Source organism: Bubalus kerabau, chromosome 1 (assembly GCF_029407905.1).
Source record: "Bubalus kerabau isolate K-KA32 ecotype Philippines breed swamp buffalo chromosome 1, PCC_UOA_SB_1v2, whole genome shotgun sequence".
Classification (NCBI taxonomy): domain Eukaryota; kingdom Metazoa; phylum Chordata; class Mammalia; order Artiodactyla; family Bovidae; genus Bubalus; species Bubalus kerabau.
In genome coordinates, this window is record NC_073624.1 from 194048771 (window position 1) to 194076028 (window position 27258).

The 27258-nt window shown below is 36.9% G+C and overlaps 2 long non-coding RNA genes across 2 annotated transcripts in view; one reads left to right on the plus strand and one right to left on the minus strand.

The window, feature by feature from the left end:
- The window catches only part of LOC129628865 (uncharacterized), a 69955-nt gene extending 58322 nt beyond the window's left edge, over positions 1-11633 (minus strand). Inside the window, exon 1 of the long non-coding RNA XR_008702956.1 lies at positions 11451-11633. This is a non-coding gene — a long non-coding RNA (uncharacterized LOC129628865). The remainder of the gene's footprint in view (positions 1-11450) is intronic.
- Positions 7945-27258, plus strand: part of LOC129628873 (uncharacterized) — a 53723-nt gene continuing 34409 nt past the window's right edge. The window contains exon 1 of the long non-coding RNA XR_008702959.1: positions 7945-9123. This is a non-coding gene — a long non-coding RNA (uncharacterized LOC129628873). The remainder of the gene's footprint in view (positions 9124-27258) is intronic.

Consider the following 27258-nt stretch of genomic DNA (forward strand, 5'->3'; position numbering starts at 1 on the left):
TTGCCATTTCCTTCTCCAATGCATGAAACTGGAAAGTGAAAGTGAAGTCACTCAGTCGTGTCTGACTCTTAGCGACCCCATGGACTGCAGCCTACCAGGCTCCTCTGCCCATGGGATTTTCTAGGCAAGAGTACTGGAGTGGGGTGCCATTGCCTTCTCCAGCATATATGTATACACATACATATATTTTTTTAATTTTCTTTTCCCTGATGGTCTATTACAAGACACTGAATATAATTCCCTGTGCTATACAGTAGGACCTTGTTGTTTATCCATTCCATACATAATAGTTTGCATTCAGCTGATGAGGTTTAACACAAAGTCTTACACATTAAATGTTTTGTGTGTACATTAATTCCTTTATTTAATATATATATTGAACACTTCCCATAAGGTACATACTGAAGATGAAACATTAATAAACAGAAAGCCCTTGTTCTTGAGCTCCTGAGGTGGCAGGAGAAACAATGCAACATGAGGCCAGGGACAACACTGACCTTGCTCCCCGCTGTACCCTCATGACTGGACACAAGTCCTGATACGTTGGGGGCAGTCTGTATTTGTTAAATGTAAGATTTAATTAAAAGGGATGTATTATGCAGAGATGTGACTAAGCCTGGTGGTAAAGCACATGGAAGGTAGGAATTTGTTCCAAATGAAGGATCAGTGAAAGGGTGACTTCAAACAAGCAAGCTGCTGCTGCTAAGTTGCTTTGGTCGTGAACGACTCTGTGCGACCCCATAGACGGCAGCCCACCAGGCTCCCCCGTCCTTGGGATTCTCCAGGCAAGAACTCTGGAGTGGGTTGCTATTTCCTTCTCCAATGCATGAGAGTGAAAAGTGAAAGTGAAGTCGCTCAGTCGTTTCCGACTCTTAGCGACCCCATGGACTGCAGCCTACCAGGCTCCTCCGTCGATAAACAGAAATTAAACTGAGAAAGAGATAAGAGCAGTGAGGCTGAGCAAACAACATGAAAGATGTAAAAGCATGTGGTGGGCCTTCTGGTATGACCAATTAGTCTTATTATTCTTTGTGGTGGAGACTATTTTGAGAATCTGATGATTGCTTTGATCAAATTGCTCCAGGGAAAAAACAAAAACACTGTAATATGTATATGCAAAAATCACTGTAATATGTGTTATAGGGTGTTTTTCTGCATAGTTTTAGCAAAGGCGCCAAAGTAGGTGTCACAGATCCCCATATTCTAGATTAAGCTCCTATAACACCTATGACGGGATTGCAAAAACTAGTTTTGAAATCTTTTGCTCACCATGTGGCTTGAGGTCATATAAGAGTTTTGAGGGAGGAGGAGGAGGATGTTATCACAAGGTGGGAGAATTGAGTGAGGACGTGGTACTTCCTTCATTGCTTCATGTTTGGGCGGAGAGAGCAGAGGGAAGGGTAGAGTCAAGTGAAAGACTACAAGGGATCCACTTGAGATATGTGGGGCACACAGGAGCTAGGCTCTGTCTCATGACTGAGAAGTATAAAAACACTGAGTGACTGAGGCAGAGAGAGAAAACAAAACTTGGGGTACACGCGGAGCGAGTAATATTTCTCCAAAGAAATGGCACCACAGGAGAGAACTGGCCTAAGATCCTTTTGAAAAGGACTCCACCCAAAGGTATTGTTTTGGGGAAAAGAAGTTGGTAAGCAAAAGTTCCAGATGGATTTCTGAGGCTTAGAGACTGAGGTGGCTGACTGGAGGAGGGAATATGGCATTGGATATTCTCGGTGGTGGAACTTTCCAAGAACCTCACAAAAATATACAAAGGGGAAAAAAAGGCCTAGATATCATCAATAACAAATCCTAATGGTATCTGCTCGAATCCCTTCTACAAATGCTGTTTCCCATGGGCAGGTTATGGTTTGATTACTTAGCTAGTAAGAGGTGAAGAGCTGACAAAGTAAGGAGAAAAGATGCCAATAGACCATCCGGATCTAAAGCAGTACTAAACTGAGCAGAAGGAAGTTCTAAATTAGAGAAGAATTTGCAGTTTTGATTGTTACACTGCATTATAACATCAAAATTTTAAAGATATGGATTTTGTAAGGAAAGACTTTATTCGAAATGATTACAGAAAAATAAAGAAAGGACTACTGAAATAAGGGGTTTAGGCAGAGTTTTTCTGTTATGGGGAGGATTAAACAAGACTAGAAAGAACCAGGTGTTGGAAAGTGGGATAAAAGGGTGGTATGACTGGAGAACAGATCAGAGAATGTTTTACTTTGAAGTCAGCCTACTCTCAGGAGAGACTGTATAATGCTCAAGCTGAGGATGGATCAAAATTCAGGGCCTTGGAGGAAGAACAGAAACTTAACCAAAGTTTGGTTAATAAAGGATTTTGTTTCTATTGATCAGTGGGGACAAGCAGTTCAGTCAATCATTTATGAGGCAAAGAAAGAGAATTTGCAGGATCTGTGTCTGGCCTTGTCATAGGTAAACAAGGGACACCCATTTGTCTTCTCTAAGTCACATAGGGAAGGGTGGTAATTTGCAATAGGCTATTTCCCAGAATACAAAGGAGTTGAGGGAATTTTTTAGACATCACTGTTTTCCAGTAGCAAAGGGTTCAAGTAAAATTTAGCATAGTCAGGACTTTTCAATTTCTGCAATAAAACTGTAGTAGCGAGGAAAGGACCTGAAAAATCTATGAAAGTTTCAAAAATTTTATCCAAGATCAAGAAAAACTAGCCCAATGGACATATTTGAAAAGAATCGTGGCTCATTAAATAAATCCCTTTGAATTCAGTTCATTTAATCTAACAGTTACACATGTAAACATACAATTTTATGTTCAACTTCAGAGCTTTCTCAGATCCCAGGCTGAGTGAAGATCCCCAAATGAGACATTCTCAGCACAAACACTGAGGGGAAACAGGAAGCAAAAGAGGCAGCATGCTTATCCAAGCAGCCACAATGGTTCTCTGAATTAGATAAGACATGATAGTTTGCTTTCTGGGATCTTATACTCAATAGGCACACAGAATAAAAGAGCATGATTTTTGCCCTGAGAACATCGGGAAAGGCTATATGACTGGAGAGCATAGAGTTGACCTTAGTCCAGTGTGGGAGTAGAATATGGAGAAAGAGGGCACAGGGGAGGGGACAAGACCTGACAGGACCTACGTGAAGACTTGCAAGTAGCTGAAGCAGAAGACACCTGAAAAGAGGACGGGGAGATAATGTTCTCTAGGAGGCAGCAAGCTGTGAATGCCATACACTAATGGAGTTTAATATGGTCTTATTCTATGTGGAAGAATAAACCCTAGAAAATATCTAACAAGTAAATGGCATGGTCAAACCTGTGCTTCAAGAAATATAACTGCATTAATGTGTAAAATAACTGAAGAGATAAAGATTGGAGTTAAGGTGGGTCAATGGCACACTTCACATGCAAATTCAATCACTTTTTTAGCAGCACTTCCCTTTTAATCACAAAATTATTTTTATTAATAACCATGAAATAAAGTAAATAATGATAATATACAGGAAAGAAAAGCCACAATTAAGATTTTTCCTGTAGCCTTGTGATATAATTATGGCATTAAAAATTTTTAAATAAAATCAATATTGTATCAATCATATACATATATAGATAAACTTGCTAATGTCTTTAAATGTATTTTTAGAAAAAGGGAATATCATATATATATATATATCTGTCACAATCATAAATATTAACCTTAAAGTTTCTGTTAAGAGTCTTATTTTTGCAATTTTATCAAAACTGAGATTTCTGCATATTCCTAGTCAATAGTAAATTTAGCCAGATTTGTCAGTCTGTCTTCACTGAGTTGATTGAAAAGCATATTTTATAAATTTTAAGTTTGAAAATGTTCTTTCACATGTGCATGCATGCTCAGTCATGTCTGACTCTTTGAGATCCCATGGACTATAGCCTGAAGCAATCAATATTCTATTGGTAGTTACAGCCTTAAACATAAAGATGTTTGGCAATTCATAAAAATTTAAACACAAATAAATACTCCAAATGGAGTATTTAACTGAGTGGAACAAACTCAAATTCCACTTTTTATCTTTACAGATTTTGATCTACCATTGGATACTCCAGATCTACTGTTTAAATGCAAGATATTTAATACCACAGGGTTGGGAGATCCAAATCATATCTGAAGCATCTTTAAACTCTTACAACTGGCTATGAATGTACTAAAGGAACAAGCTTAGTTTGCATGTGTCATAGACAGTCTACAGCAAGTTCTCTTCATTAATGGCTCCATACAACTCAATGTTTATTAAAAGGTAATTAATACAAACATGCTGACTTGAAGCTACCATAACTTGAATTTACTGTTGAAATTCAATAGCAACAGCATCAATTCTTTAGAATACATACCAAAAATGATTTTTAAAGGAGAAATATTCTATCACTGACATTGTTTAGAGTTACAAGTGTCTGGCGTAATAACAAGTAAATGATCTTTTAGTCATTTTCACTACTGCTTTAAATTATCTACTATTTAAAATGCACTCCTTCATTACCTGTAACCAAGGCAACAGCTTCCACTGCTACTAAGTCGCTTCAGTTGTGTCCGACTCTGTGTGACCCCATAGACGGCAGCCCACCAGGCTCCCCTGTCCCTGGGATTCTCCAGGCAAGAACACTGGAATGGGCTGCCATTTCCTCCTCCAATACAGGAAAGTGAAAAGTAAAAGTGAAGTCACTCAGTCGTGTCCGACTCTTAGCAACCCCATGGACTGCAGCCTACCTGGCTCCTTCCACTACCCTGCTCTTAAATCCTCCACAGGGAAGAGAATGAAATGGAAACTGGCATTTCACTAAGTATCAACATTGTACCTAACAGTATGTTGTATATTATGTAGGAATAAGCCTTTGAGTAAATTATTTTGTCATTTTAAGATGAAGAATATTAAGATCAATTGCCAAAGATTACTCAGCAAAGTCATGAAACTGGAATTCAAACCAAAATATTTCTGACTTTAAAGCATATGCTATCTCTACCATACTTTTTTTGATGGAGGGTGGGAGAGAAGTAAGTTTGAAAGCTATGGCAAAATTTAGATGTCACTGGAGCTTGAGCTTGGCAGCATCAGGAGAATGGAGAAAAAAGGATGGTGGGGAGAGATGATACCACGAGGTCAAAATGATCCAAATCAGACAACATACTAGGTGTGGGAACCATGAAGATGGTGAAATTCAAGTTTAAAAGAAAGAGCAGAACCAGGTAATATCTGAGACATCAATATCTAGCAGTTGCCAATATCTGATCAAAACTACAGTGAGATGAAGAAACTATCTATCAGGACTCCTAATAGGGAGATATCTATATGTGGGGTGTGAATATTTGGATAAGCTTCTTGGCATTAATAAGGGGCATTCTCTAGAAAAACTAGTGATCACAAATTGCCTTCTAAGAATGGGTAGTCTAGTTAATCCTATAACTTCTGCTTGCTGAGTAGGAAATGCAAGTTTTGAGGCAGAGCTGAATTGCTCAACATGGCAGAGAAGATAAGGTAGCTGCAATGTTCAGTAGCATGCATTTAGCCTATAAGCTCAGCCTCCCTTTTAAATAAAAGATACTTAAAAAAATATTTAATGGCTTGAAGCATCACCCAAGTTACCAGGCTTCCAAGTTACCTATGTCAGGTACTACCACAAAGGTAGTATTATGTGAAAAATAGAAAGAGAGAAATTAATGGCATCTTCCTAGACAACATACTTCTCAGGATCCCAGGATGTCTCTTTCCGACATGTCTTTTTCTTTGTTTGTTTGCTTTGGCTGCATGGCTTGAGAATCTCAGCTACCTGACCAAAGACGGAACATCTGGGCCCTCAGGCCCTCAACAGTGAAAGCATTAAGTCCTAACCATTGGACCACCAGGTAATTCCCATCTGTTTTTTTCCGTATGTAGCTAGAATCCTGTTCTTTTTCTTATCAGCTAATTTCCCCAATGGTCTTCACTAATAAGACTACAGTAGATTGTTTACCTTTGTAGCAGTTTTACTTGAGTACTTGTATTCTCAAGGAGTCCCACTGTCCACCTGCAAGGAGGAACTGCACTGACATTAACTGCCACTATGGGGCAGCAAGAAGCTATTTCCTCTATAAACTCTGAGCATCACTGGATTTCACAAGCCTAGGATGGAACATTTTCATTTGATACCTATTTATAATGCTTTCATATGGCTAATTCTTTTTATAATAAGCCTACTTTCTTCTTAAGGCTGTATAAAATTTTAGAAATCTTTTTCTATCATATAGATTAAAATTTTACATATCTTATATCTTAGTTTTTAATAGCATCCATAGTATGGCTAGATAGTTTAAATCAATCATCAGTGTTGGATTTTGAGAATCATTTAAATCTTGAAAAATTTGCTCTATCCCACATCTTAAGAGTTACATTCTGCCTTTAGTGATTGACAATGAATATTTACTGAGCTCACATGTGACAAGCACAATTAGAGTCTTTATATACACTGGCTTTTTTAATCTTCACAACCCTCTGAAGTAGCTTTCACGCTCAACTCTTTTTTAGATAAGACAACTAATGAGAGGCCAAAATATTTCAAAAGTCACAAAGCCAATAAGAAATGCTCCATTTTACAATCAAGAAGTGTTGTCTGGCTCTAAACCTCACTCTCTGAACCAAGACTCTTGTTCATAAGCTGTAAGCAGGCCTTTAATAAGAGTATAATCTAACAACTAAAGTTTAATAAACACCACTGTTGCACCATAGAAACCTATGAACATTTTGATCACATGATAGGTCTACAAAAATCACAGGTTCTGAGACCCGTCACTGAAATATAGAGCAAACTAAGAAAGAGAGGAAAGGAAAAACTACTTTGAAAGGGTTAAGAATTCCAGAAGGCTGTAATAGCAGGTTTGCAATCAAGGGCCACCATAAAGAAACAGCAGGAGAGGGAGGGGGAGGCAGTCTTGGTCATGCTGTGAGTGCACCAGTCTTTAGTTTAGAATTGTGTCAAACCACCCAGGAGCACAAGAGAAAGCTGTGTTTAACGTTCGTTCCATTTCAGAATGGACATGGTATGCTTTTTCTCTGAAGCCAGCAAACTGAAGATTAACTTAGCGCACTTAATTCAATAGTATCCATTTGAAAAACTGGACTGGGTTTTTTGCTAACAAGGTTACTCAGGATAAGCCTGTTTTTCCATCATAATATAAAATAAAAATTACCCATACTATTAAGCAGCAAAAAGCTTTTGAACCCACCTCCCAAGTAAAACCACAACATTCTTCACTTCTGCTCTCTGGTAGGTCAATCAATCTGGACATTTAAGAAAATGATGAAGAAGAAATGCTTGTTTAAATATGTTGCTTTCATGTTCCACGGCCTAATCTCCCTTACCCATTTGGAAGAGAGACTCATTTAGGCCATCCATGCTTTTTCATTCACCTCTATGGGTATAACTTGGTTTTCTGAGGTGCAAAACAAAATCTTTCAGGAGCATCATGCAATATATTTTTTTCCAAGCAGGAAAGCCAAATCTTGAGGTTTGGAAGGGCTAAGTGAAAATGACGTTGGCAATAATTTCTATGGCAAAATTGATCCAATCTGAAAATGGGCACTTCATTTTTGCATACACTACATCCTTTAACCACCCTTTCTGAATTCACATTAATTCTTGGAAATCAATGAAATCCAGGTTTTTCAGGATGAAGCATCAGAAATATTACTCAAGTGTTAAGCTGATTGAAATGACACTGATTTTTTATAACTCTGTTCTTCTGAAGAATCTCTTCTATTAAACAGGAACAACCTGAGACTGAGAAAATGTAGAAGGCTCCCTTTTTCTCCAAGAAACTCAGCCTTCACTTTAAAAGCTACAACACTGCTCAGTGGTTTCCACAGAGGGCCAGCCCAAAGGAGAAATCAGAGTTCTCTCCAAAATCAGACTCAGCTGCTATGAGAGGAGCAGGAGAGCATCTATTGAATCTATTGATTCAATAATTTTTGTTTTTAAAGCAGCTAGATGATAACACCAGCTCCCCTCTTTCTATCTGATATTAGTATTTCTATTTAATACAAAGATACACATTAAATGACTTAAAAAGAAATGAACTTTTATAAACATTATTTTCTAAATAACTTTTCCATCATGATGACCTGGAGCTTTTTTACAGATTTGTTTCAGTGAACTCTACTTTGCATTCATCTGCTTATGAAAGTATTAATTCTCTTACTCATTCTGAATGTTGAATGGATCCAATAGTTCCCTAATTTCTCTCAGTCAAAGCTGGTTCTCTATAAGCCACAATGTTCAGACTGTCCCTATCTCCCCACAGATATTTTTCATGAGCACTCTGATTGTTTTCACAAAGGGAATCACAACACAGTGTCCTGGCTGCTCTAGCTTGTTAAGTTCCCTCAATTTGGATGAAAGACATTTATTTTATGACTGTGGTTGTAAAGAATCCAAATCTCTATTCTTTCTGATCAAATGTGTTTCTTCACTTATTTGCTAAATATTTTCAATCTTGGTGTGATTTTGCTCAAAGGGAAATCATGGAATTTCTAAAAATGATCAATGTTTTTAAGGCAAGACTCCCAGATATTCTCTCATTTGAGATAAAAACAAAACTGCAAACTCAAATCCTTTGAAATGAAAGAATAGTTCTATTGTGTTAATTGTAAACATGCAATAAAGTTCCAAAATAAATCAACAGTCAATGGTTCAACCACAAGAAAACAAAGACCAGAAAGAAAAAACATAAGAATTTAATGATTCCTGTGAAAACATCCTATGTGAAAATACTACCACCCACCATCATTTTTTTTTTCCTTTTGCTAACCACGGCACGGTTTTTCAAAGAATTTTTGGCATCTCCAGATGATAAATTATGTGAATTATTGTTGGATCAAAATTCCTTTGAAATAACTGCAGGTGTTCAAGATCCTGTCAGAGCAAATGTATTTTAAGTACCCTGAAGACTCTGACACTCAGCCATTTCTCAGGCCTCTTTGAGGTAGAGCTCCTGTTGGGAGTGGTTTTGTTTAAAATTGGAGACATATGGAGAGCTACACAGTGAAGACAGGAGGAAGCTTATCCAATTGGCACAGAATTAGAATCTGACTCCTGATTAAAGTCCTATTTGAGGATCTTTTCTTCTGGTATGTGTTCTCCTCTTTAGTTCTTCTTAATCCATAGTAAAATGCTACAAGAGGGTATCTCATTGCTAGTTGGGAATGATAGCTTCTTAGCAACATAATTTGGTTGAACATAATGATATTAATTATAATGTGTTCTGCACTGGACAAATCATCTGTATTCATATGGCATTTTCTTTGAGGTTCTTCTATAGAAAAATGAGCTTAAAGGTTCTGCTTTCTAATTTAAGAAATAAAACCTAGCAGATGTTTCTGCTTTTTCAAAGAAAATATGGGTAAAAGAATGAATGCTATCTTGTATTCTAAGGAAAAGGAAAGGTAACTATATATATACACACACACACACACACATATATAAAATAAACTGCAAGAAATGTTATAAGCATATTACATCTTATTAAATTCTTATATAATAGAAGATAATTATTATTGTTCATGTTTATTTATAAGAAAATCGAGGGTCAAAAAGTCAGTTGTTCAATGTCACACAAATAACAAGTGACAAGAGAATTTTCCAGCTTTGTTCATTCACACTCACAGCCATTCTCTTTCTATTTTACTCATATTTCCACAGGATCAACTTTAGGCTTTACAGTTTACAGTTTACTATCTCAACTGTATTTAGGTTAAACCGTAATTGCTAGGATTCAACTATCCTTGACCAGCAAATATGTTAATTCCATATAAATCCAAAGCAATTTTTGTTTTCTATGTCATTTCCAGATTTCTTCATTGTTTTTCTTATTCTTTTCATTTATTCTGTCTTACTTCTAACTTTTTAAGTTTTAATATGTAGTTCATTATTTTTTCTGTTCTTTTTCTATTATATACATGATTTATAAATTACAAGAACTTTGGCAATATTCCATTAATTGTGATAGAGGATTTCCATTATCACTTAGGTCCAAATATTAGTTCCAAATATTTTCTGTTTTTGATTCCTCAACTTATAAGTTATTAAAAACTATGTTTTGAATTAATCAAATGTACTTAGGTAAATTTGTGGATTTCTAAAATTGTGCTGTGGTCAAATGTGGCCTTTGCAATACTGCTTTCTTAATATCTTAAGATTTGTTTTATGAACCTAACAGTTGATTTTTGTAAACATTCCATGTGTATTTAAGAAGAATGTACACATTCAAATTATTAGAGGCAGGGTCCCACTGTTGATTATATTGCTAAAATTGTCCACAATCATACTGATTTTGTCTGCTTGATACTTGAAATACTGAGAGCCAAGTGTATTATTAAAATATCCCATTCTGATGAGAGAAAGAGAGCAACTGAGGTTTAAGAAATCAATTCACATGCAACTGTGGGGACAGTAAGTCCAAAATCTGTAGGGCAGGAGAGAAATTCAAGAGTTGATGTTGTGTCTTTGAGCCCAAATTTCACAGGGAAATAGGCTGGAAACCCACTCAAAATTTCTATATTGTAGTCTTGAGAATTGCTTTTCTTCCAGAAACTTCAGGTTTGCTCTTAAACCCTTCAACTGATTGAAGAGGTGCAGAGTAATCATTTATTTACACAATTCAAATATAACTATTCTACATTGTATATGAGATAATTTCAATGTTAGGAGTTCTTGTGTGAATGTTCTGCTTTGCCTTAGTCTATTCTATTTTTAGTTACTCTTCTTTTTGTGCTTTGTAATTGTGGATTGTGAGCTCCACAATTCAAATGTTCAAATGTCTAGGTTTTTCATTTGGAAATCATGGTAGGTCTGAGTTAAAGAGTTTTCTTTCTTCTGTGAGGTGCCCTTAGGCACTACCTTATTACTCTGGGATAACGGATTAAATTTCTTGATTTGTAGTTTCACTTAACTACTAAATAGAAATATCTCGAACCCAAGATCTACATGAGAGCATTATCTATCTTTTAAAAGTAACACAAGAAAATTTTTATTATTTTCTACCCAGAGTCCAGGCTGAGATACAAGATTGTTTTCACTGTCTCCCTTTGCTACCATGGATGTTTTTCCCTAGTCTTCCTTTTCACAGTGTGGCCTTCCAGTGGTCTTGACTTACATAGGAGTATAAATTCAAACTTCTCACTTTACATAACTCAAGGCAATATCTCCTATGATTAATAGAACCCAGGAATCTCAGCAGGATCAGCTACATAATTTGTGAAGCGCTTCATAAAGTGAAAATATGGAGATTCTTATTCCAAAAGTAGAATAAAAGGTACCATTAAATTACTAAAATATAAAATATCTCCCTTTCTTTCAGAATCTCTCTTTTGTCAGATCATTGTGATTTTTGTTTGCTCTTTAGTATCACACATTTGCTATTCATTTGCTATTTAGTATCAAGCATGGGAATACTCACTGGGTGAATGCAGATGCTCACAGTCATCTCAGAGTCTGCCCTATGGTTTGGCACATACAGCCTACATACTGCTGGGTTTCTCCTCCTGCCAGCCAGGGTTGGGAGAGTCAGTGCCCACTTCCCACGTTATACCTCATCAACCCATAAGAGATGAGCAACATCTGTGGGAATGCAACCTCTGTGCTAGAACACAAAAGGATCAAGGATGGGTGAGTGGTTCACTCCTACTGAGTCATTCATTGAAACCCCACTGCCAGTTCAGGCTATCGACAGCCATGGCCATGTCCCCCAAGTCACAGTCTTCTCTCATGTCCACACCCAGGCCCCCACTGTGCACAGAAGCAACGATGGTTGCTGAAGTGGATAGGAAAGGGAGGCTGTATGAGGCCTTGCAGCGGGTTGCAGCAGGCAGTCACTGAGTGAGGGTTGAAAGGGGGATGCCAAGTGAGGTCAGGGTCCTAGAAGTGGGGGACTGGGCAGCAGAGAACCTGTCCAGATGTTCAGGCAGGTGGTGAGAGGCAGGACAATGCTTGAGTTAAGACTCTGGGGCCCTGCTACTTGTTCTATTGTCCCATCAAACTTCACTTATAAACCACAAATTCCAAGATAAAATTACTAAGAATGTCAAGAGGGCAACTACAGAGCATTAAACTCCAAGGAACTTCTGAGCATAACAGCATTGACTGTACACACCACCCTGACTCGCAGCTACTAAGACTGGCAGAAGCCTTCAGAACAGCTAAAGTAGTAGTCACTGGAGCTCAGAAAAATGTATGGTGAGAGATACTTGACAGAAGCTGAGGGCTTTAGGATCGAGACACAGCCAAAATAGAATGGGGACATAGGCACATATGCAGGGAGGTTCCAAGGAAATAAATACCTTGATCTTACTTTCTTCTTCTCACTCTGATTGTCTATTTATATCTTTCATTAGACAAACCCAAGGGATCTCAAGGATGTAGTATATAAAGGTCAACATTTTGAGGCATAGGACATGATAGAGAATGAACAGTGCTTCCAGGAAAGCGCAGTTGCCAGTTTTGTACTAATGAGCTTTCTTATACTGTGGGCGTTTCTCTCTCTCTCTCTTCCCCCTCTCCCTCACTCTCTCTTCCCCTCCTCGCCCCCCACCCATTGCCAGCTGGTGAGTGTGTATATGTGTGTGTGTGTGTTTAGGAGTATGCAGTTTCTGGGAAAATGAATGGATTTGCTAAACTCGAGACTTTGCCATAGTCCCTCATGGTAACAATCAGTGAGGTTGATTAGCAACTGCTGTGTTTAAATAGGGCTTAAACTCTCTTGTTGCCACAGCCTTCAAATTGCTCATTATTTATGTTAGCAGCCTGGCCTGATAGATTTAGGGTTACTGTTAGGGAATTTATTCAGAAAGTCTTATTATAACTCAGAAGGAAAGAGAGGAGCTTGACAAAGAGGAAAAGTTACGTTCAAGACTAATTTTGAAGGTAAAATTACAAGACAGCAACCAATTAAATTTGGAAGGTGAGTAAAAGGACAGGATTAGCATAAATTCTAGATTTATGGCATATGTACTAGTATATATTGTGGGTCTAGAATACCATAACAAGAACTAATTTGGAGAAATATATTTCAGATATATGGAATGTGAGGTTTTTGTGTGCCATTGTTTCTTCTCATCTGACCTCTGTTTTTGAAGTTACTGGTTTTCCACAAATCATTCCACTTAAAAGACTTTTTAGCTAAACACAGATGCTCTTTTCCCCAAAATTTCAAGAACCAAGTAAAATTTTTCACTTTCCCTTTATTTCCATGTTCATGTAAATAGTCATTTATAGTTTTCATCTGGATAGAAATGATTCCTCTCTACCCCTAGAAAAGTAAACATTATATTAAGATAAACATATATTAACCATGAACATGAAATGCTTAACTAATAATGAAATGCAAACTTAAACAGTTCTTAATAAAAGTATGTAATAAAAACATAATTCAAAATGCCATTAGACTAGCCTGTCAACAGTCACAAAGCACATATATTTCAAAATTTAGACACTTAAGATATTATTTTTTATGTATACACAGCCAATTCTTCTCAGTAATGAATAAAAATTCAAGATAAACACTAACTGAAGCATAAAACATTTGGAATTGATTTGAATTTTTTGCCCCGCTCTTATAGGAGGTTCTCACAATTCTCTATAGAAATTCTGATCCATGAGCTATGTAAATTAATCCTTCAACTGAGGTTTACAGTAGAGGAATATACTCTGGAGACTGGGTTGTCCTCAAGGATAGAAATTCTATTCCAGACTATTTACTGAAAAAGCATATAAATTTTTTATTAATATGTATATTTTCCCCAGAGAAAATATAATACTTCTTTCATTCATGCTTATCAATTCCCTGTAGACAATAAAGAGACTGCTCTATCTGTATTTGGGAAAGCTGAGTTTAAAAGAGTTGATTGTGGACTTCCTTGATGTTTCAGTGATAAAAGAGTCTGGGAAGATCTCACATGCTGTGGAGCAACTAAGCCCACGCACCACAACTACTGATCCTGTGCTCTAGAGCCGGGAAGTCCACATGCCACAGTTACTGAAGCCTACACACCCTAGAGCCTGTGCTCTGCAACAAGAGAAGCCACGGCAATGAAAAGCCCAGACACTACAACTACAGAGTAGCCTCCACTCACTGCAACTAGAGAAAGCCCACATGCAGCAATGAAGACCCAGTGCAGCCAAGAGTAAATAAATTAACATAGCATAAAAGAGTTGATTCTATTGGTACACTTTTTATATATTCTGGAAAAATTTTTATTTATAAATATCCAGGAATATTCTTATGTGGAACTATATATCTGATAAAAATTAAAGTTTAATGGAAGCCCCGATACATTAAAAAAAACTACTACCTTCAATATCTAGAAAACATCAATAATTGTTCACTATGAATTTTTCCCTTTTATTTTCTTTATAGGATCTTTAGAAGAGTTGAAGTTCTTTAATTTTGTTGATGAACAATTTATCAATATTATTCTTGTGTGGTTTTAGTTTCACTTTAAGAAAACTTTGCATAACCCTAGCCATGAATATTTTCCTATGTTTTCCTTTTTAAAGTTCTATAGCTTTTACATTGGAGAAGGCAATGGCACCCCACTCCAGTACTCTTGCCTGGAAAATCCCATGGACGCAGGAGCCTGGGAGGCTGCAGTCCATGGGGTGGCTAAGAGTTGGACACGACTGAGTGACTTCACTTTCACTTTTCACTTTCCTGCATCGGAGAAGGAAATGGCAACCCACTCCAGTGTTCTTGCCTGGAGAATCCCAGGGACGGGGGAGCCTGGTGGGCTGCCGTCTATGGGGTTGCACAGAGTCAGACACGACTGAAGCGACTTAGCAGCAGCAGCAGCTTTTACATTGTTCTAGTTGTCTTATTACTGCATAACAAAACATACCACAATTTAGTGGCTTTGAACAACAACATTCATTTAGCTCATGAAGCTACAATATGAGCCAAGCCTGGTGAGAAGCACTTATATCTGCTCTCCTCAGTGTCAGTTGGGGCAGCTTGAAGGCCAGGAGTGAAAATCATCTGAAGGCTTGTTCATTCACATACCTGGTGGTTTATATTATCTGTCAGTTGGGATCATAGCTGAGGTTATTGACCAGAACAGCTACACGTGGACTTCCTCATCATCTGAAGGCTTGTTCATTCACATACCTGGTGGTTTATATTATCTGTCAGTTGGGATCATAGCTGAGGTTATTGACCAGAACAGCTACACGTGGACTTCCTCACAATATGGTGGCTGAGTTCAAACAACATCATGAACAACATCAAGAACAACAACATCCAGAAAGATGTCACACTTCTTATGACTTTGACTCCAGAGTCAGGTAGTCACCTACATTCTCTTCTTAAAGTTGCTAAGGCTAGTCATATTCAAAGCTGGCCTATATTTAAGAAAACTTAGCATTTTGAAGGGACGTTAACTTCACAGATGTGTTTAAAACCACTATATACTTTTAAGAATAGATCCATTCTGAGTTATTTTTCAGTATGGAATGAAGTAAGGCATTGTTGTTGTTGTTCAGTAGCTAAATCATGTCCAACTCTTTGCCACTCCATGGACTGCAGTACTCCAGGATCCTCTGTCCTCCACTATCTCCTGGAGTTTTCCCAAATTCAAGTCCCATTGAGTTGGTGATGGTGTGTGGCCATCTCACCCTCTGTCTCCTCCCTCTGCTTCTGTCCTTACTTTTCCCAGCATCAGGGTCTTTTCCAGTGAGTCAGCACCTCGCATCAGGTAGCCAAAGTCTTGGAGCTTCACTTCAGCATCAGTCCTTCCAAAGAATATTCAGGACTGATTTCCTTTAGGACTGACTGGTTTGACCTCCTTGTTGTCCAAGGGACTCTCAAGAGTCTTCTCCAGCACCAAAATTCAAAAGCATCAAGTTAAGGCTTACAGTTAATTATTCTTCCAAAATGGAAATTCAGTTCATCATTAATTGAGAGGACCTTTTCCCCCCTTTGAATTACATTGGAATCTTATACAAAAATAGAAGCACATATGGGCAGATCACTTTCTGAAATTACTCATCTATTCTATTGATCTATATGACTATTCTAATACCAATACCACCCTTCCTCGATAACTTCAGTTTTATAAGGTCTTGAAATCAGTCCTCCAATTTTGTCCTTAATTTTCAAAATTGTTTTGGTTAATCTAGTCCTTTTACATTTTCACATAAATGATAGAATCAGATTGTCAGTTTCTAACAAAAATATTCTCCTGGAATTTTGATCTATCAGCAAATTTGGAAAACTTGGCAGTGGCCACAGGACTAAAAAAGGTCAGTTTTCATTCCAATCCCAAAGAAGGGCAAAGCCAAAGAGTGTTCAAACTACCATACAACTGTGCTCATTTCACATGCTAGCAAGGTTATGCTCAAAGTCCTTTAAGCTAGGATTCAGCAGTATGTAAACTGAGAACTTGCAGATGTACAAGCTGGGTTTAGAAAATGCAGAGGGACCAGAGATCAAATTGCCAACATCCATTAGATTACAGAGAAAGCAAGGGAATGCCAGAAAAAAATATCTACTTCTGCTTCATTGACTATGCTAAAGCCTTTGATTGTGTGGATCACAACAAATTGTGGAAACTTCTTAAGGAGATGGGAATAGCAGACCATCTCCTGAGAAACCTGTATGCAGGTCAAGAAGCAACAGGTATAAACAGACATGAAACAACAGACTGGCACAAAATTTGGAAAGGAGTATATCAAAACTGCATATTGTCACCCTGCTTATCTAACTCCTAAGCAAAGTACATCATGTGAAATGCTGGGCTAGATGAATCACAAGCTAGAATCAAGATTGCTAGGAGAAATAGCAACAACCTTAGACATGCAGATGATACCATTCGAATGGCCAAAAGTGAGGAGGAACTAAAGAGCCTCTTGATGAGGGTGAAAGAGATTGAAAAAGCTGGCTTGAAACTCAATATTAAAAAACCTAAAATCATGGTATCTAGTCCCATCATTTCAGGGCAAATAGAAGGGGGAAAGTGGAAGCAGTGACAGATTTTATTTTCTTTGGGCTCCAAAATCACTGTAGAAAGTAACTGCAGCCATGAAATTAAATGATGCTTAGTCTTTAGAAGGAAAGCTATGACAAACCTAGACAGCATATTAAAAAGCAGAGACATCACTTTGCTGACAAAGGTTTGTATAGTCAAGTGAAGTGAAGTCCGCTCAGTTGTGTCTGACTCTTTGCGACCCCATGGGCTGTAGCCTACCAGGCTCCTCCATCCGTGAGATTCTCCAGGCAAGAATACTGGAGTGGGTTGCCATTTCCTTCTCCAGGGGCTCTTCCTGAGCCAGGGATTGAACCCAGGTCTCCTGCATTGTGGGCAGATGCTTTAACCTCTGACCCACTAGGGAAAGCTATGGTTTTTCCAGTAGTCATGTACAGATGTGAAAGCTTGGGCCATAAAGAAGGCTGAGCACTAAAGAATTGATGCTCTCAAATTGTAGTGCTGAAGAAACTTTTGAGAATCTCTTGCACAGCAAGGAGATCAAACCAGTCCATCCTAAAGGAAATTAAATCTGAATATTCATTGGAAGGACTTCTGCTGAAGCTGAAGCTCCGATACTTTGGCCACCTGATCCAAAGAGCAAACTCATTAGAAAAGAACCTGATGCTGGGAAAGATAGAAGGCAAAAGAGAAGAGGGCAGCAGAGAATGAGATGGTCAGATAGCATCACTGACTCAATGCACATGAATCTGAGCAAACTCCAAGAAAAAATGGAGGACAGAGGAGCCTGTTGTGCTGCAGTCCTTTGGGTGGCAAAGAGTCAGATGAGACTTAGGGACTGAACAGCAACACATGAAATCTATAGATCAATTTAAAGAAAACGAGCATTTTATCAACTGAATCTTCCAATTCATGAACATGGTATATTGCTACATGTATTTCAGTTCAGTTCAGTCGCTCAGTCGTGTCTGACTCTTTGCGACCCCATGAACCGAAGCATGCCAGGCCTCCCTGTCCATTACCAACTCCCAGAGTTTGCCCAAACTCATGTCCATTGAGTCAGTGATGCCATCCAACTATCTCATCCTCTGTCGTCCCCTTCTCCTCCTGCTCTCAATCTTTCCCAGCATCAGGGTCTTTTCAAATTAGTCAGGTGGCCAAAGTATTGGAGTTTCAGCTTCAACATCAGTCCTTTCAATGAACACCCAGGACTGATCTCCTTTAGGATGGACTGGTTGGATCTCGTTGCAGTCCAAGGGACTCTCAAGAGTCTTCTCCAACACCACAGTTCAAAAGCATCAATTCTTCAGTGCTCAGCTTTCTTTATAGTCCAACTCTCACTCCATACATGACAACTGGAAAAACCATAGCCTTGACTAGATGGACCTTTGTTGACAAAGTAATGTCTCTGCTTTTTAATATGCTGTCTAGGTTAGTCATAACCTTCCTTCCAAAGAGTAAGCATCTTTTAATTTCATGGCTGCAATCACCATCTGCAATGATTTTGGAGCCCCAAAAAATAAAGTCAGCCACTGTTTTCACTGTTTCCCCATCTATTTGCCATGAAGTGATGGGATGCCATGATCTTAGTTTTCTGAGTGTTGAGCTTTAAGCCAACTTTTTCACTCTCCACTTTCACCTTCATCAAGAGGCTCTTTCGTTCTTTTTCACTTTCTGCCATAAGGGTGGTGTCATCTGCATATCTGAGGTTATTGATATTTCTTCCAGAAATCTTGATTCCAGCTTGTGCTTCTTCCAGCCCAGCGTTTGTCATGATGTACTCTGCATATAAGTTAAATAAGCAGGGTGACAACATACAGCCTTGACAGACTCCTTTTCCTATTTGGAACCAGTCTGTTGTTCCATGTCCAATTCTAACTGTTGCTTCCTGACCTGCATACAGGTTTTTCAAGAGGCAGGTCAGGTGGTCTGGTTGTCTCATGTCTTTCAGAATTTTCCACAGTTTATTGTGATCCACACAGTCAAAGGCTTTGGCATAGTCAATAAAGCAGAAATAGATGTTTTTCTGGAACTTTCTTACTTTTTTGATGATCCAGCAGATGTTGGCAATTTGATCTCTGGGTCCTCTGCCTTTTCTAAAATCAGCTTGAACATCTGGAAGTTCACCGTTCACGTATTGCTGAAGCCTGGCTTGGAGAATTTTGAGCCATTACTTTGCTAGCATGTGAGATGAGTGCCATTGTGTGGTAGTTTGAGCATTCTTTGGCATTGCCTTTCTTTGGGATTGGAATGAAAACTGACCGTTTCCAGTCCTGTGGCCACTGCTGAGTTTTCCAAATTTGCTGATATATTGAGTGCAGCACTTTCACAGCATCTTCTCTTAAGATTTGAAATAGCTCAACTGGAATTCCATCACCTCCACTAGCTTTGTTCATAGTGATGCTTCCTAAGACCCACATGTATTTAGGTGTCAAAAAGTTCTCTAAGGGTGTTTTTTTTTTTTGCATATTCTCCGTTGTGCAGGTTTACACATATGCTATTATGTTTTTCCCTAAATATTTTATAGTTTAAATTTTTTTATTTTTAAGTTTTCATTTCAATTTTTTCATTGCTAGTATATGGGAATATGCTGATTTTTTGCCATTTGAGCTTATATTCTACAACTCTGCCAAATGCACTGAATAGTTATAGTAGCTCTTTTTTTTTCTTGGTAGATTCCTCTGAGTTATCTATGTAATCTTCCCTCCCAATCTGTATGCCTCTTACTTATTTGTCCTACTTTAATTATATTGGCTAGAATCTACAGTACAACGTGAGCTGATGTCTTCAGAACAAACCTACTTGCCATTTCCTGATCTTACAGAAAAACTTTCAGTTTTTTACTAAAATACGTGATGTTAGCTTTAAGTTTTTCTTAGATGAGATAGATGAGGAAGTTCCTTTTATGACAGAAAAGGATATAAGCTTTTAATATAAAGAGCTTTTATAAATCCAAATGACAAATATGAATAACTAAATAGAAACAAAATAAAGCATATGAGGAGACATTTCACAGAAAGAAATGCAAATGGCCAATATATATAAAAAACTGATTTCACTAGCATAAATTTTAAAAATTAAAATGAGATACACCTTCTACCTATTAGCCTGGTAGATTTAAATATTTAGATATAGATATACATTAAGAAAATCTGTATATATTTAAGGAATACATTATGATTTGATATACAGTAAAATCATTACTATTGTCAAGCTAATTAACATATCATCTCACATACTTAAAGGAACCTCCTTTCTATCCTCTGTCTGCTCAGAGTTTTTAATGTGAATGAGTATTAAATTTTGTCAAATATATTTCCCAGTAGAATTTATTGATATGGTCATGACTTTTTCCTTAATGTTCTTAATATGATGAATTATATATTGATTGAAAGCTAAATTAATCTGGGGTTCCTGGAATACACTCGACATGACCATTATATTAATATATTGTTCTTTTTATATATTATCTGGTATACTTTGTCTTCATTAAGCATATTTATACCTAAGTTCAGGAGAGATATTTGTCTAATGTTTTCAGTTCTTTTAATAATATCTAGTTTTGGACACAGAGTAATGTTGAACTCGTAAAATGAGTTGGGAAGTACTCCCAACTTCTTTACTGCTTTACTCAGTCCTAATAGGATTGATACAGTTTCTTTTTAAATATTTGGTAGAATTAACTGGTGAAGTCCTCTTTCCTAGAATTATGTGTGTGCATGCTGGAAAATTTTGAGTTATGAATTCTATATTTTAGATAAATACCAAAATGTTTAGATTTCCTATTTCTCTTATATTAGTTTTTGTAATTGGATTAATTTAAGAATTTTTTTCCATTTCATTTAAGTTGCTCTATTTGTTGTATAAAGTTGTGTATGGTACTGCTGCATTTTTTTTGGTCAATGTAAGATATATCTTGATGTCTCCTTTTTCATGTATGATATTGGTAATTTGTGTCTTCTCTCTCTTTCTTGTTCAGTCTAGCAGTTTATCACCTTCACTGATTTTTTATCAAAGAACCATCTTTGAGTTTCATGTACTTTCTCTACTTTTCTTGATTTCTACTTCATTGATTTTTCATTATTTTTTAATTTACTTTTGATCTAGTTTTCCCTTGTTTTGTGCTTTTTAAGGTAGAAGTCTAGATGATAGATTTTTAGATATATCTCCTTTGCTAAGCATTTAAAACTACATTTTTTCTATTTTAATGTAATCCATAAATTTTAATGTTGCATTATTTTCATTCAGTTCAAAATACTTTTTAATTTCCTTTGTAACTTCTTTGCTCAAAAGCTTATTTAAAGGTGTGCTGTTTATTTTTTTCAAATATTTGAGAATTTTCCAAATTTTTTTGTTATTGATTTCTAACAATTCTGCTTTGATCAGAGAATATTCTCTTTGTGATTTCAATCCTTCTAAATTTGTTGAGATTTGTTTCATAATGCATCACATTGACTATCTTGATGAATGGTCAGTGTGTACTTGAAAATAATGTGTGGTCTACTGTTATTCAGTGAGTTGTTTTATAAATATCAGTGTCTAGGTCAAGTTGGGTGAAGTCTTCTACACACATATTTTTCATCTATTATATTAATTAATAAGAAAGACTTAAAATTTCCAACTAAAATAATGTATCTATTTCTGCTTATAGTTCTATCCATTTTTGCATATCAAATGTTGAACTGTTTTAGATGCATAAATATTGGGGATTTTTATATCCTCTTGATGAATTTACTCTCTTATTATTACAAAATGATATTCTTTATTTAAAAAAAAAGTCTTCATAATTTAGGTGGTTTAGAATAATGCATGAGGGCAGAAGAGGCAAATATAGAATGAAAAAAGACAAAGGTTAGCAACAGAATCCTGAAGAACACCAACATTTAAGGAGTTGGCCAAAGAAAAGCAGCCCATGACAAGAGACTAAAATGGAAGAAAGATCAAACTTGAAGATGTGGCATGAAAAAGTGTTGGTACAGAAAAAAAAAGAGAGAGAGAATTGTAAGGAAAGTATGTTTAATAGTATCAAATTCTTCTAAGCCACTATTTAAGAATCAGTCTAAAAACTGACAATAGAAGACAGCTTTGAGGAGGTAATGAATAACCCTAGCCATGAGCACTGCAATAATAGGTCAGATTCATAATGGATAAGAAAGGAAGGGGAAAGAGCTTGAAGACTTATTAAGGTGAGTGTCATATGATGGGAAAGATTAAATCATGCTTATGTACTGACATAAAAAGCATCTGAAGGTACAGAAGAAAGTGGAGATCATGATTACAGTGAGAAGGGATTAAGTCTTATAGGTATAAGTTGATTGGAACAAGAAATATAACATAATGCGAGTGTTAATTTACATAAATCATAAAATAGCATATTATCACCCCTAAACATCAATTACAATAATCTGTATATAACCTAACTTTATTTTTTACCTAATTGTCATTAACTAAAGAAATAGTAACTACTTTTGATACATCTGGCTTATAACAGAAACACTCATGATTTATCCATTATTTTCCTTTGGTTTCATCACTTTTCTCTGTGTAATGCTATGCCTCTCTAAACAAGTTTTCCCCTTAAGCTAATGTATACAACATGAAGAAAATACGTCTCCCAGTAACATGCTGCACATAAATTAATGTATTTTCCATCACTTTTTTGGAACAAAGTTTCTTTTTGGTTGACATAACCTAAATCTAAAATTTGAAGAGAACCATAACTGTAGCAAATTACAAAACATTATTGGTATAAATAAGAGTAGAAACAAACCACGCATTTTTCTTAAACACATCAACATGTAATTTGCATTCACATTACATATTCTTTGAACAGTCTAGTGATGTACTTGATTTTTTGTTTAAGGGGTGATTCTTTGCTAGTTACTAAAATGCTGCTGTATCAGGGTTTTTCATTTTTAAGTGACAGATAAGCTGGAAAACCTGATAGAAATTATGTTCCATGATTCTAGAAGAAATGCATATACCTACATATATGTATAATTTTGCATTTGCTTTTAGAGTTAAAAAAACACCTGATATAGAGGAATATAAACTTTTTCCCATAGTGTCAAAGGAAACATAAGAAACACAGTATAGGTAGCATAGCACCATAATTCAGAAGTACAACTTTTAGTTTTGGAGCTAGTTAAATTTGGATTCAAGTCTAACACTTAGTATTTAGTGGGCACTAATTAGCTGGATGCTTCTGAACTGTGTGGTTGGAGAAGACTCTTGAGAGTCCCTTGGACAGCAAGGAGATCAAACCAGTCAATCCTACAGGAAATCAATCCTGTATATTCATTGGAAGGACTGACTGATGTTGAAGCTGAAGCTCCAGTATTTTGGCCACCTGATGCAAAGAACTGACTCACTGGAAAAGACCCTGATGGTGGGAAAGATTAAAGGCAAGAGGAGAAGGGGGCGACAGAGGATGAAATGGTTGGATGGCATCACCGACTCGATGAACCCAAGTCTGAGCAAGCTCCAGGAGTTGGTGATGGACAGGGAAGCCCGGCGTGCTGCTGTCTATGGGGTCGCAAAGAGTTGGACATGAGTTAGCGACTGAACTGAACTGAACTGAATTAGCTGGATGTTCTTTGCAAAGGTACTTAACTCTTAGCTTAAGGACACTGATAGGTAAAATGGGGTTGGAGTAACGGTTAAATCAGGTAACAAGTAAAGTACATGACCAGTACTTTGAGTGATTATAGATAATCAGTATTGTTTTAAATATCAGGGAAACAACTTAAATGTAATGTTTCTTAATGGCATAAAATTTTTTCATTTAGATTTTGCTTTTCACGTTTGTATCTGTTAGACTTGTATTAAGAACCAGAAACAGAAAGTTTATTTCAGGCTCCAACTTTCTTTTTTTTTTTTTTTAAGATTTTATTTTTATTTTTATTTTTTTAAATTTTATTTTATTTTTAAACTTTACATAACTGTATTAGTTTTGCCAAATATCAAAATGAATCCGCCACAGGTATACATGTGTTCCCCATCCTGAACCCTCCTCCCTCCTCCCTCCCCATTCCATCCCTCTGGGTCGTCCCAGTGCACCAGCCCCAAGCATCCAGTATCGTGCATCGAACCTGGACTGGCAACTCGTTTCATACATGATATTTTACATGTTTCAATGCCATTCTCCCAAATCTTCCCACCCTCTCCCTCTCTCACAGAGTCCATAAGACTGTTCTATACATCAGTGTCTCTTTTGCTGTCTCGTACACAGGGTTATTGTTACCATCTTTCTAAATTCCATATATATGCATTAGTATACTGTATTGGTGTTTTTCTTTCTGGCTTACTTCACTCTGTATAATAGGCTCCAGTTTCATCCACCTCATTAGAACTGATTCAAATGTATTCTTTTTAATGGCTGAATAATACTCCATTGTGTATATGTACCACTGCTTTCTTATCCATTCATCTGCTGATGGACATCTAGGTTGCTTCCATGTCCTGGCTATTATAAACAGTGCTGCGATGAACATTGGGGTACACGTGTCTCTTTCCCTTCTGGTTTCCTCAGTGTGTATGCCCAGCAGTGGGATTGCTGGATCATAAGGCAGGTCTATTTCCAGTTTTTTAAGGAATCTCCACACTGTTCTCCATAGTGGCTGTACTACTTTCTAATTGCAGAGTTGAAAGGTTATAGCTTCACTGTGTTAGATACACACTGCTCATGTAGAACTCCACTCTGGGGAGTAGTGGGTACCTTCTAGGGATTACTCATGGCCACCAAGTGACAAGACACAATTAATGTCAAGGGGTACAATTAACATCTTTAGTATCTCAAGTATCCCATAGAGTGATGTGTTTTACAAGGTTGTTTCCAGTATTAGTGAATAAAAAAGTAATAAGCTGAAAAGATGTTTATGTCACCAGAAAAAACATACACACATATTTCATGAACAATATAGAATAACTTCCCAGGTAGCACAAGTGGTAAAGAACCCACTTGCCAATGCAGGAAATGCTAAGAGACACGGGTTCAATCCCCAGGTCGAGAAGATCCCCTGGAGAAGGGCAGAACAAGCCACTCCAGGATTCTTGCCTAGAGAATCCCATGGACAGAGGAGCCTGGTGGACTATAGTCCATGGGGTCACAGAGAGTTGGACACCATCGAAGTGACTTAGCATACATGCACACATAGAATAACTGTAATATAATTTTGTCAAGTGACCTGAGTCATCCTCCTATGTTTAACTCATAAAAGCTAAATATATATATATATATATATATATATATTTTAGATTTTAAAGTGTATTACAAGGTAATATTAGGAAGGTAATCCTGGTCACAAAGGCAATCCATTTTGGCTCATATTGATGTATTTGGCCTCTTACAGTGTTCTCCCCAGAATCGCTGTAGGCTGAGGCACAGTCTCATTAAAGAGGGTGAGGCTTTAATTTTAATTTCCTCGTCTCGTCTCTGATTTCAACCAACAAAAGTTTTCTAACACTGTGTGCTGACCTTGGAACATAAGTCTAGACAGAACACTAAAAATTGCCTTTAAAAGGTGCCATGAACAGTATCCAAAATATCATCCCTTGAATAGGTTAGACAGTTTATTGTGCCAAAATCCTTCTATGTGTGGTTGTACCCAAAGCAGGTGCTTCTATGGAAAATATATCCAAGATCATTTCTGTCTCAGTTTACTTTGAGCAAGGCCAGCTTTTAATTTTTAATTTTAAAACATGCTTAGATGTCTCTAAGATGTTTTACTGACTTAGAATCCAAGTAACTTCTCACTGAGACTAAGGAAAGTTATCTTTCTCAAGAATCCTTATCATTTTAAATGTTTTGGGAAAACTCCACCCTTCTGAAATGGAGTTTTGTTCAGGATATGAAGATTTTAAAGACATTTACCTCCTTGCCAACATTATTATACCACAATTTTTTATTTAAATTACAGATTTTTTTTTTTTTTGGTCTCTTTCTCCATGAGAGGCTGGCACCAGATCATTCCCTGAGTACAGCAGACATTCCAAAGGGTGTACTGCCAGCAATAATGGAAAGCTGGATACAAGTGAATGGTATAAAATGGTACCTGAGATGCTTAGAAAACTGTAAAGTTTAATACTGCACACCCAGAGCAGATGCCAATGACCACAGCTACTGATTATACATTAAAAAAATATGAGTGTATCTGTTATGCTTTTGAATTCATGGCTTCTTATTTTTTTATTTTCTGCTTATGACTCTGGACATTAGTCTTTTAAGATGTCTTATTTATAGGGTCAACGATTTCTGCCTAATGAGACGGGCCAAAAGACCTTTAATCACTCACAGGCTCACAAGGAAAATGACAACGTGTCCCAAATAAAAGATTGAGTGGAATTATTGCTAAAACATATTAAATGTTCTCCAATAACATTTGCCAAGCATAATTTATAACACCGACTGGACTTTTCGTCCCCTTAGGAGTTGTACACTCATTTGAAGTAAATGCATATCATCAAAGCTTTTTGAAGTCTCACAATGTAAAGCTGCCTTTATTGTAAAAATGTTAACAAAGAAAAACACTAAGAAGCAATTTCCTTAATTTAAACAAATGGCGTGATGCATTCACTGGACAGCCAACCCCACTGTAAATAACACTGAGACCACTGAAGGATACATGATTCAGGAGATGAAGCAAAATTATACTTTCCCAGAAAATCTGTGTTTCACAAAAGACACTTAATTGTTCTGGAAGACTTGGTCTTTGCACCTTCAAAGGTGATTTGATTATTCATTAAGCAACAGTGCCCTAAATCACAGGACTATGGTGAAGAGTAACTTTAAAACTTTGACAATGTAAACATCTAAGGCCTTGAAGACAAATCTATTTGATGTAATATCATAAGGAAAGGAGGGTACATAGGGACATACCAGGCTAAAAAAAAAAATTGTAAAGAAACAGTAACATGAATTGATATTATACTTTGGGAAGTTATCCTTCTTAAATGAGACTTTGAATTGGGAACAAAGGCCCTGATACTAGAGGACCAACTTTAGTGTAGCTGATTTAAAGCACCAGGGGTTTAAACAGTCACAATATATTATTTTCGGTAAGTACACTTCTGGAATGTTTCAGTTTGGATTAAGCATCCTGAAACATGGATTTAATTAAAGGATCCCTTCAGATAATTATGGGACTGATTTTCAAAGGCATGCTAGATGATTCAGATTCCTAGTAACATTTTGAGCTGCATCATTTAAAGCCTGGTCTGGAAGGGCTATCCTCTGAGAATCTACCATTTTCCAAGAACTAAAGAAATTTCCTGGCTGAATGTCTAGAAGTCAAA